We start from the raw sequence: 10,099 nt of genomic DNA, 5'->3' as shown, positions 1-10,099 counted from the left end.
AGGACCATTGACTCTCCCACAACCTTTTTCTTTCCCGCCATTGACCGCCGCCGTTGCTGTCGGCCAGAGTACCACCCCTCGTCGCCCTTGGCCAGGATCACCAGTGCCTAGCCTAATTGCATGGTCGCTAGTGTCCCATCCCGCCGTAGCTATGCGACTGCCTCCCAACAATCGCAGTGAGCCCTTGACGGCGTTGCTCCCAACCGCATCACCATCGCTGCCTCCCAGCCCTCAACAACAGCGATCCCTCCATGCAACAACCACAGCGAGCATCGCTGCCTCCCAGCCCTCGATAGTAGCGATCCTCCACGTAGTGACCGCGGCGATGTTGCTCCCAACTGCACCACCATCATCGCCTCCTAGCCTCTCGACACCTAGGGATTCATTGGCATCCTCACAGCAACCCTTTACTCCCACAACGCTACCATTGATTGGTGTCACAACAGTCATAGTAGCAGCACCAGATAGGGCACTAATGCCCTTGACTCGATACCAAAAACAGGAGTTGGGGATTACAGATTTGTAGTCTTATGCAATAGCTATCGATAACTCAGTAAAAACCCAATTAGAAGCCTTAAAAACTAGGATTGAGAATTGACTGCAGGAAACCCTTAATGATTTCAAAAGGAGTCTATTGGAGAGATTCAGTAAGTTTCAACAAGATGAAAGCTTAAGTCTTACATTGAACCGATCTAGAGACTGTTAAGATCCTTTTTATTTTATGAGCTTTTGAATAATGTTTATTGAGTCTGTTTAGTTCAGTTAGAGTTGGATAGAGGTTTATTTAATATTTATTTATTATTAAGAGTCCAAGTCCTAGTAGACTCTAGGTGGAACTCTGTAAATAGTGATGTAACCATTTCTTTTCGGCAGACAATGAAATATTATTAAGTCTTTTGACAAACCCCAGGAGGTCAATCCTCTCGAAGTGATCAATGAGGTCGATTCTCTCGAAGTGATCATCTCCCTTTCTCCCCTTTCTTCCATGATAAAATCCTAGGGTCTTATCATTTGATATCAGAGCAGTGATCCTCGGCATTCTCGTTGCAGTTATCATCGACTAAAAGAGAGAGAGAGAGAGAGAGAGAGAGAGAGAGAGAAAAGGCTGGCTCGTACCCTTGTTTTAGCCTGCACCCCTACTCCCCTTCTCCACCATCGTCGTTCGTTTCTTCATTGCCGCCGCTGCTCCCTTGCCAACAACCTCCCCCTCTCCATCATCGCCACTGCTTCTCGGAGAAACAGAGCAGGCGCCGGCAGCCACGCACCCCTGTTTCCCCGCTCCACCATCGCAACTTCTCGGCCAATGACAACCGTCGCCGCATCCCTGCCATGACCCTCACTGCCTTCTTCTCCACAGCCACTGCTACTTCCCAGTCGCTTGACCACCGCTATCGCTGATCCTCGGCCAGCGACCTTCCCTCCTCATTGCCCCATCTCGTTCGAGCGAGAAAGAGCCGCCATCGCTATTCCCGGCCAGTAGACCACCCCCTGGCAGCGCATAGCCTCAGCGACCCTTTGCTGCTCCTCGCCCTCAGCGATCTTGCTCCCAATTGCACCGCCACTACTACCTCTCAACCTCAACGGCAACTTTCCCTTCTCGCAACGGCATAAATAAAGCATTGTTCCCAACCGCACCACAACTGCTTCCTCTTCTTTCGACTAGCGAGCAACGACCGGTTGCCACCGCAGTAGGAAAGGAAGAAAAGGTGAAGTAGGGCAATCCCAGTCGCAGCCCACTGAGTCCACCATCCTTTGCATCTTCGGCCTCTCAACCATCCCCGCCTTGTTCTGTCACAGCCGCCGCAGCCACCGGTCACCGCAGTATTGATGCCCTTGACCCGACACCAAAAATAGGAATTGGGGATTATATATTTGTAGTATTATGTAATGGCTACCGATAACTCAGTGAAAGCACAAATAAAAGCATTGGAAATCAGAATTGAGAACCGATTGCAAGAAATACTTAATGATTTCAAAAAGAGCCTACTGAAAATTTTAACAAGATGGGGACTCAAGTTCTACGTTGAACAGATCTGAAGATACAAGAAAAGGGCCCCAAGATCATGACACAACTATCCATGCATTAAGATAGAATTTTTTAGATGGGAAGATAGGAATCCAACCAGTTGGATCTCTAGATCAGAAATTTTTTTTCGCTTTCACAGGACCCCAGAAGAATCCAAGGTAGAAATAGCCTTAATCCAACTAGATGAAGATGCAATCCAATGGTATAATTGGTATAAAACTTGCCACGGAGTTCCTTAGTGAGAGCAATTCAAGAGAGGGCTTCTTATTCGTTTTGGCCCATTTGAATATGAGAATGTTGATGGATAGCTCGCCAAAATTCGTCAGACTTCTATAGTGTTGGAATTGTTGGGCTGATGGCCCATATTCAGCCCATGTGGGCTTTATCAGCCCACAGCCCACACCCCCTCTTAACCTAACCCTAATTAAGATTAGGGGGGTGTGGTGGCTACGTTTTAGAGGCAGATTAAAGCTATAAAAAGGCAGCAACGAGGCAGATCTTTGGAGCTATGAGATTCCAAAGAGAAGAAGGAGAACAAGGCAGAAAAGGAAGAGAAAGAAAGGGAAGAATACAAGGACAACGCAGAGAGACTGTTCACAATCATCTAGCAGTGTTCTCATCTCATGTTAGATCAAATCTACAGTAGGCTCTTGCTGTGATTACTTGGGAGTTTTAGATATTGTGGGCAGTGACGTGATCCTTGTATCCCAGTTATTCTCTTGTGGTTGTTACTAGGGTTTTGGGCAAGAGATTGAGATTTGTACATTCATTATTCTCTTAGTGGATTATCTCTAGTTTGCCCCGTGGTTTTTATCCTTCACATTGAAGGGGTTTTCCACGTATATCTTGGTGTTCTGTTTGATTGTGTTTCCATTTTATTCCGCTGCGTATTTTGGTCTTCTAGTATTTGTTCCTATATAAAGGTTATTCCTGTTTATATCCCCATCAACTGGTATCAGAGCGGGGTTTTGGTGATTTAATTTTTGTATTTGAACATGGAGGCCAGTAATATTTCTCGTATGATTAGTTTGAATGGAAATAATTGGATGATATGGAAACCAAGAATGGAAGATCTCTTGTATTGCAAAGATTTGTATGGACCTTTGCAAGGGGATAGTGCAAAACCTACAACTATGACAGATGATGAGTGGAAGAGGTTAGATCGAAAAACAATTGGGTTTATTAGACAGTGGCTTGATGATAGTGTCTTTCACTATGTTTCTACTGAAATTTCTGCATATTCTCTTTGGAAAAAATTGGAAAGTCTCTATGAAAGAAAAACAGCTGGCAACAAAGCTTTTTTGATCAGAAAACTTGTGAACCTAAAATATAGAGAGGGTGCTTCTATTGCTGAGCATTTGAATGAAATACAGAGTATTACTAACCAGTTATCCTCTATGAAAATGTCTCTTGATGATGAGTTACAGGCATTGTTACTTCTCAGTTCATTACCAGAAAGTTGGGAGACACTGGTGGTTTCCCTCAGTAATTCTGCACCAGATGGTATTGTCACTATGAGTCAAGTAACAAGCAGTTTGTTGAATGAGGAGTTGAGAAGAAAGAGTTCAACAACATCTCAGAATGATTCACAAGCACTTATCTCAGAGAATAGATGAAGGTCAAAGTCTAGAAACAGTTCACGTATGGGTAGGAGCAAGTCAAGATCAAGAAAAGATATTGTTTGCTATAACTTTGGTGAGAAAGGACATTACAAGAACTAATGTAAGCAACCTAAGAAGAACAAGAAAAAGGGAAAAGAAGTTGAGTCTACAGAGTCAAAGGATAATACTACAGCTACAGTGCAGGGTGGTGATTATTTGATTTTGTCTCCTTCTGATGATATTTTTTCTTGTGTGTGTCAGGATCTTGAGTGGGTGATTGACACAGGTGCTTCTTATCATGCTACACCACGGAGGGAGTTTTTTGCTACATACAGGTCTGGAAACTTTGGTGTTGTCAAGATGGGCAACTATGGCACAGCAGACATCATTGGCATGGGTGATATCCATTTAAAGACCAACCTTGGCTGCAAGTTGGTACTTAAGGATGTGAGGCATGTGGTTGACTTGAGGCTGAATTTAATTTCAGTTGGAAGACTAGATGATGAAGAGTATGAAAGCAGATTTCACAGAGGGCAATGAAAGCTCAGTAAGGGTTCTCTTGTTATAGCCAGTGGAAAGAAATGTCATACTTTGTACATGTTGCAGGCTAAAGCTTATAGTGAGCAGTTAAATGCTACAGAGAAAGACTTCAGTATGGAGTTGTGGCATAGGCGATTGGGACACATGAGCGAGAAGGGGCTGCAAGCTCTTTCCAAAAGAGAGGTATTACCAGATCTCAGAGGTATACATCTGAACCCTTGTATTGATTGTTTGGCTGGTAAACAACATAGAGTTTCATTTGCTAGTGCTGCTTTGTCTAGAAAAATGCATGCCTTAGACCGTGTTTATACAGATGTATGTGGTCCTTTGAGGACAAAAACTCCTGGTGGATCTGTTGATGTTCTTGGTATAAGTTGTGCACTTTATTTTGTCACTTTTATAGATGATTTTTCCAGGAAAGTTTGGGCTTATGCTTTGAAGACCAAAGATCAGGTTATTAATGTCTTCAAAGAGTTTCATGCCAGGGTTGAAAGGGAGACAGAAAGGAAATTGAAATGCATAAGATCAGATAATGGTGGTGAGTATACGGGATTGTTTAATGACTATTGCAGGTCACATGGGATCCAACATGAGATGACAGTTCCTGGTACACCTCAGCATAATGCAATTGCAGAGAGGATGAACCGTACCATCATGGAAAAGATCAGATGTATGCTTTCACAGGCCAAGCTACCCAAAAGGTTTTGGGATGAGGCTTTGAGGACTGCAGTTGATGTGATCAACTTATCACCATGTACAGCCCTAGATGGTGATGTTGTAGAGCATGCATGGTCAGGGAAAGATGTTTCCTACAGGCATTTGAGAGTGTTTGGTTGTCGCGCATTTGCACATATTCCAGACAATGAGAGGTCTAAGCTGGATGGTAAGTCTAAAGAATGTATTTTTCTTGGTTACTCACATGATCAGTTTGGTTACAGGCTTTGGGATCCAGAAAAGCAGAAGGTGTTCAAGAGCAGAGATGTGGTCTTCTTTGAGGATCAAACCTTTGAAGATTTGAAGAAGAAGGCACCAGCCAAGACTTCTGCAGAAGGATTAGCAGATTGTGACCCAGTTATTCCTCCAGTATATCATGGTGATGGGGGAGATGTGCAGGAAAATAGTGTAGTGCCTGATGTTGATTTACCTATAGGACATGTTGAGCAAGAAGAAGTAGGAGAGCAAGTTCCCGCAGAACCTCAATTGAGAAGATCTTCTAAACAACGTCAACCTTCCAGAAGATACTCTACAGATGAGTATGTGATGCTTACTGATGCAGGTGAACCAGAGAGTTACCAGGAAGCAGTTGAGAGTGAGCAGAAAGAGAAGTGGTTAATTGCTATGCAGGAAGAGATGGATGCTCTTCAGAAGAACCACACTTATGATTTGGTGCTGCTACCAAATGGAATGAAGGCCTTGAAGAACAAGTGGGTTTTTAGGTTGAAGACTCAAGAATATTGTTCTCAACCAAAGTACAAAGCTAGATTGGTTGTGAAAGGTTTTGGTCAAAAGAAAGGTATTGACTTTGAAAAGATATTTTCTCCTGTTGTTAAAATGTCTTCTATTCGTGTTGCTCTTGGTATTGCTGCTAGCCAGGACTTGGAGGTTGAGCAGTTAGATGTGAAGACAACTTTCCTTCATGGTGATTTGGAGGAGAAAATTTATATGGAGCAATCAGAAGGCTTCAAAGTCAAAGGTAAAGATAATTTTGTCTGCAAGTTGAAGAAGAGCTTGTATGGGCTAAAGCAAGCTCCAAGACAGTGGTATAGAAAGTTTGATTCATTTATGACAGAAAATGGATACAAAAGAACGGCTTCAGATCATTGTGTGTACATCAAATGGTTTGGTGAGGATTTTATTATTCTCTTACTTTATGTTGATGATATGCTTATTCTTGGGAAAGATATGTCTAAAATTGACAGGTTGAAGAAGGAACTGAGTGAGTCTTTTGCAATGAAGGACATGGGGCCAGCAAAGCAAATACTAGGCATGCAGATTTCTCGTGACAAGAAAAACAAGAAGATTTGGTTGTCACAGGAGAAATACATCAAGAAGGTATTGGAAAGATTTAGTATGAGCAATGCTAAGCCAGTTGGTTCTCCTCTTGCAGGTCACTTCAAGTTGTGCTCAGAACAAAGTCCGTCAAGTGATGAGGAGAAGGAGAAAATGCAAAAGGTTCCTTATGCTTTAGCAGTTGGAAGTTTAATGTATGCAATGGTATGTACGAAGCCAGACATCGCATATGCAATGGGTGTTACTAGCAGATTTCTTGCAAATCCAGGCAAAGAGCACTGGGCAGCAGTGAAGTGGATTTTTAGATATCTCAGAGGGAGCTCTAAGGTTTGTTTAAGCTTTGGAGGTGGACCACCTACGTTAACAGGTTACACAGATGCAGATATGGCAAGAGATATAGATACGAGGAAGTCTACTTCAGGTTATGTACTTACTTTTGCAGGGGGAGCTGTGTCATGGCAATCCAGGTTGCAAAGGTGTATTGCTCTCTCTACCACAGAAGCAAAATATATTGCTGCTACAGAGGTATGCAAAGAAATGTTATGGATGAAAGAATTCTTACAAGAATTGGGGCTGAAACAGGAAAATTATGTGGTGCATTGTGACAGCCAAAGTGCCATCCATTTGTGTAAGAACCCAATGTTTCATTCCAAGTCAAAGCATATAGATGTCAGATACCACTGGATTCGAAATGTATTTGAAGAGAAGCAATTGCAGCTTTAGAAAATTCATACAGATGACAACGGAGCAGACATGTTGACGAAGACCTTACCAAAAGAAAGACAGGAGATATGTAGACAGTTGGTCGGTATGGCTTTACATTGAGGAGTCATGGGACAGCCTCCCTTATGGGCTGAAGGGGGAGGTTGTTGGGCTGATGGCCCATATTCAGCCCATGTGGGCTTTATCAGCCCACAGCCCACACCCCCTCTTAACCTAACCCTAATTAAGATTAGGGGGTGTGGTGGCTGCGTTTTAGAGGCAGATTAAAGCTATAAAAAGGTAGCAACGAGGCAGATCTTTGGAGCTATGAGATTCCAAAGAGAAGAAGGAGAACAAGGCAGAAAAGGAAGAGAAAGAAAGGGAAGAATACAAGGACAACGCAGAGAGACTATTCACAATCATCTAGCAGTGTTCTCATCTCAGGTTAGATCAAATCTATAGTAGGCTCTTGCTGTGATTACTTGGGAGTTTTAGATATTGTGGGCAGTGACGTGATCCTTGTATCCCAATTATTCTCTTGTGGTTGTTACTAGGGTTTTGGGCAAGAGATTGAGATTTGTACATTCATTATTCTCTTAGTGGATTATCTCTAGTTTGCCCCGTGGTTTTTACCCTTCACATTGAAGGGGTTTTCCACGTATATCTTGGTGTTCTGTTTGATTGTGTTTCCATTTTATTCCGCTGCGTATTTTGGTCTTCTAGTATTTGTTCCTATACAAAGGTTATTCCTGTTTATATCCCCATCAGGAATATCAGAGCAGGTTTGAAAGATTATCAAATCAAGCCAGAGATTGATCTGAACGACAACTGGTGGGCACATTTATTGAAGGACTTAATTCAGATATTCGGTGTGAAGTCAAAGCTCGTCAACCCCGCACTATGATCGCTGTGATATCATTTGCACATTTACATGAGGAAAAAATTAGCAGGGAAAATCGTCGAAATAGAAGTGACAACAAACAAATGATCAGCAAGCCACCCGCCCCATCTATTCCCAGTTGGAACCCTAACACTCGAAGACTAACCCGAGAAGAACTCAAGGAAAGATTAGCAAAGGGTTTGTGCTGGCACTGTGATGAAAAGTGGAGTCGGGAGCACCAATGTAAACAAGGGCAACTTCTTATGATTGAACCAATTGAGGCGGAACCGGAAGCTAACAATGTAGACTCCGATCATGAAGGTATGTATTCTGATGACGATGTTAGACCTATCATACATACAGTGTATGCATTAGGCGGCTACTCTAACCTGCAAACTATGAAAGTTGGAGGAATTTTGAAACATCAACATATTACAGTTTTGATTGATACCGGTAGCACTAACAATTTTATGGACAGTAAGATTGCCAACCGATTAGCCTACCACATTAAAGATTGTAACAAATTTGAAGTAAAGATCGTCGATGGATGGATTTTAACATGTGATAGCAAGTGCTCAAAGATTAAACTAATTTTGTAGGGCCAAGAGTTGCTTATGGACTTCTTTTTACTATCCTTGGAAGACTTCGAAGTGGTGCTCGGAATTGAATGACTATCAACCTTGGGTGATGTTTCATGAAATTTTTCTAAACTAATCATGAAATTTTTTATTAATGGAAAGCAAGTAATCCTAAAGGGAAGATATGGAAATAAGGTCACAACTGTCACTAGTCATTAGATGGAGAGAGTTTTTCAGAAGACTACAACACCAAAAGGCTAACTTATTGCTTACACTATCAAGAAGTGGAGACTATACTTACTCGATCAACGGGTTGTGATACGCCGTAGATACCCTGTGACTGAAATACTAAAAGAGAAACTCCTCGAGTTTGATGCTGCTCAACCTTGAAGACAAGACTGATTTGAATATGGAGGAATTGTTAGGATCCTTTTTATTTTTTAAGCCTTTGAATAATGTTTATTGAGTCTGTTTAGTTCAGTTAGAATCGGATAGAGGTTTATTTAATATTTATTTATTATTAAGAGTCCAAGTCCTGGTGGACTCTAGGTGGAACTCTATAAATAGTGATGCAACAATTTCTTTTCAGTATATAATAAAATATTATTAAGTCTTTTGACAAACCCTAGGAGGTCGATCCTCTCGAAGTGATCATCCCCTTTTCTCTCATTCCTTCCATGATAAAACCCTAGGGTCTTATTAGAGACAAATGAAAAAGGAACCAAGAGCAGGACATAAGCTACCCACGCATGAAGGTGGAATTTCCAAGATGGGAAGATGAAGTTTCGACCAGTTAGATGGTCGGATGTAATCTAATAGTCTCAATCCGGCTAGATGGAGATGCAATCTAATAGTATGATTGATATAAAACTTGCTATGGGGTTCTCTCGTGGAAACAATTCAGGAGAGGACTTATTATTCGTTTTAGATCATTTGAATATGAGAATATTGATGGGCAGATTGTCAAAATTCGTGAGATTTCCATAGTGTTAGAATATCAGAGCAGATTTGAATGATTATCAAATCAAGCCAGATATTATTCTGAACGACAACTGGTGAATACATTTATCGAAGGACTTAATCTAAATATCTGGTGTGAAGTTAAAACTCGTCAAACCCGTATTATGACAATCGCAATGTCATTTGCACGTTTACATGAGGAAAAAATCAGCAAGAAAAATTATCAAGATAGAATGACAATAAATAGAAGATCAGTAAGTCATCCGCCCTATCTATTCCCAATCGGAACCATAACACTCGAAGACTAACCCGAGAAGAACTCAAGGAAAGATCAGCGAAGGGTTTGTGCTAGCACTATGATGAAAAGTGGAGTAGGGAACACCGATGTAAATAAGGGCAACTTCTGATGATTGAACCAATTATGGAGGAATCAGAAGCTAATAATGTGGACTCCGATCATGAAGGTATATATTTTGATGAAGATGTTGGACCTATCATTCATATAGTGCATGCATTAGCAAGCTACTCTAACCCACAAACTATGAAAGTTGGAGAAACTCTAGAACATCAGTATATTATAATTTTGATTTATACTGATAACACTAATAAATTTATGGATAGTAAGGTTGCTGATCAATCGGCCTATCACATTAAAGGTTGTGACAAATTCAAAGTAAAGTTCACTGATCGATGTATTTTAACTTGTGATAGCAAATGTTCGAAGATAAAATTAATTATACAAGGCCAAGAGTTGCTTGTGGACTTCTTTTTGCTACCCTTGGAAGACTTTAAAGTTGTACTT

This window comes from Musa acuminata, chromosome BXJ2-3 (genome assembly GCF_036884655.1).
Source record: "Musa acuminata AAA Group cultivar baxijiao chromosome BXJ2-3, Cavendish_Baxijiao_AAA, whole genome shotgun sequence".
NCBI lineage: Eukaryota > Viridiplantae > Streptophyta > Magnoliopsida > Zingiberales > Musaceae > Musa > Musa acuminata.
Note: the sequence above shows the minus strand (reverse complement) of the source record.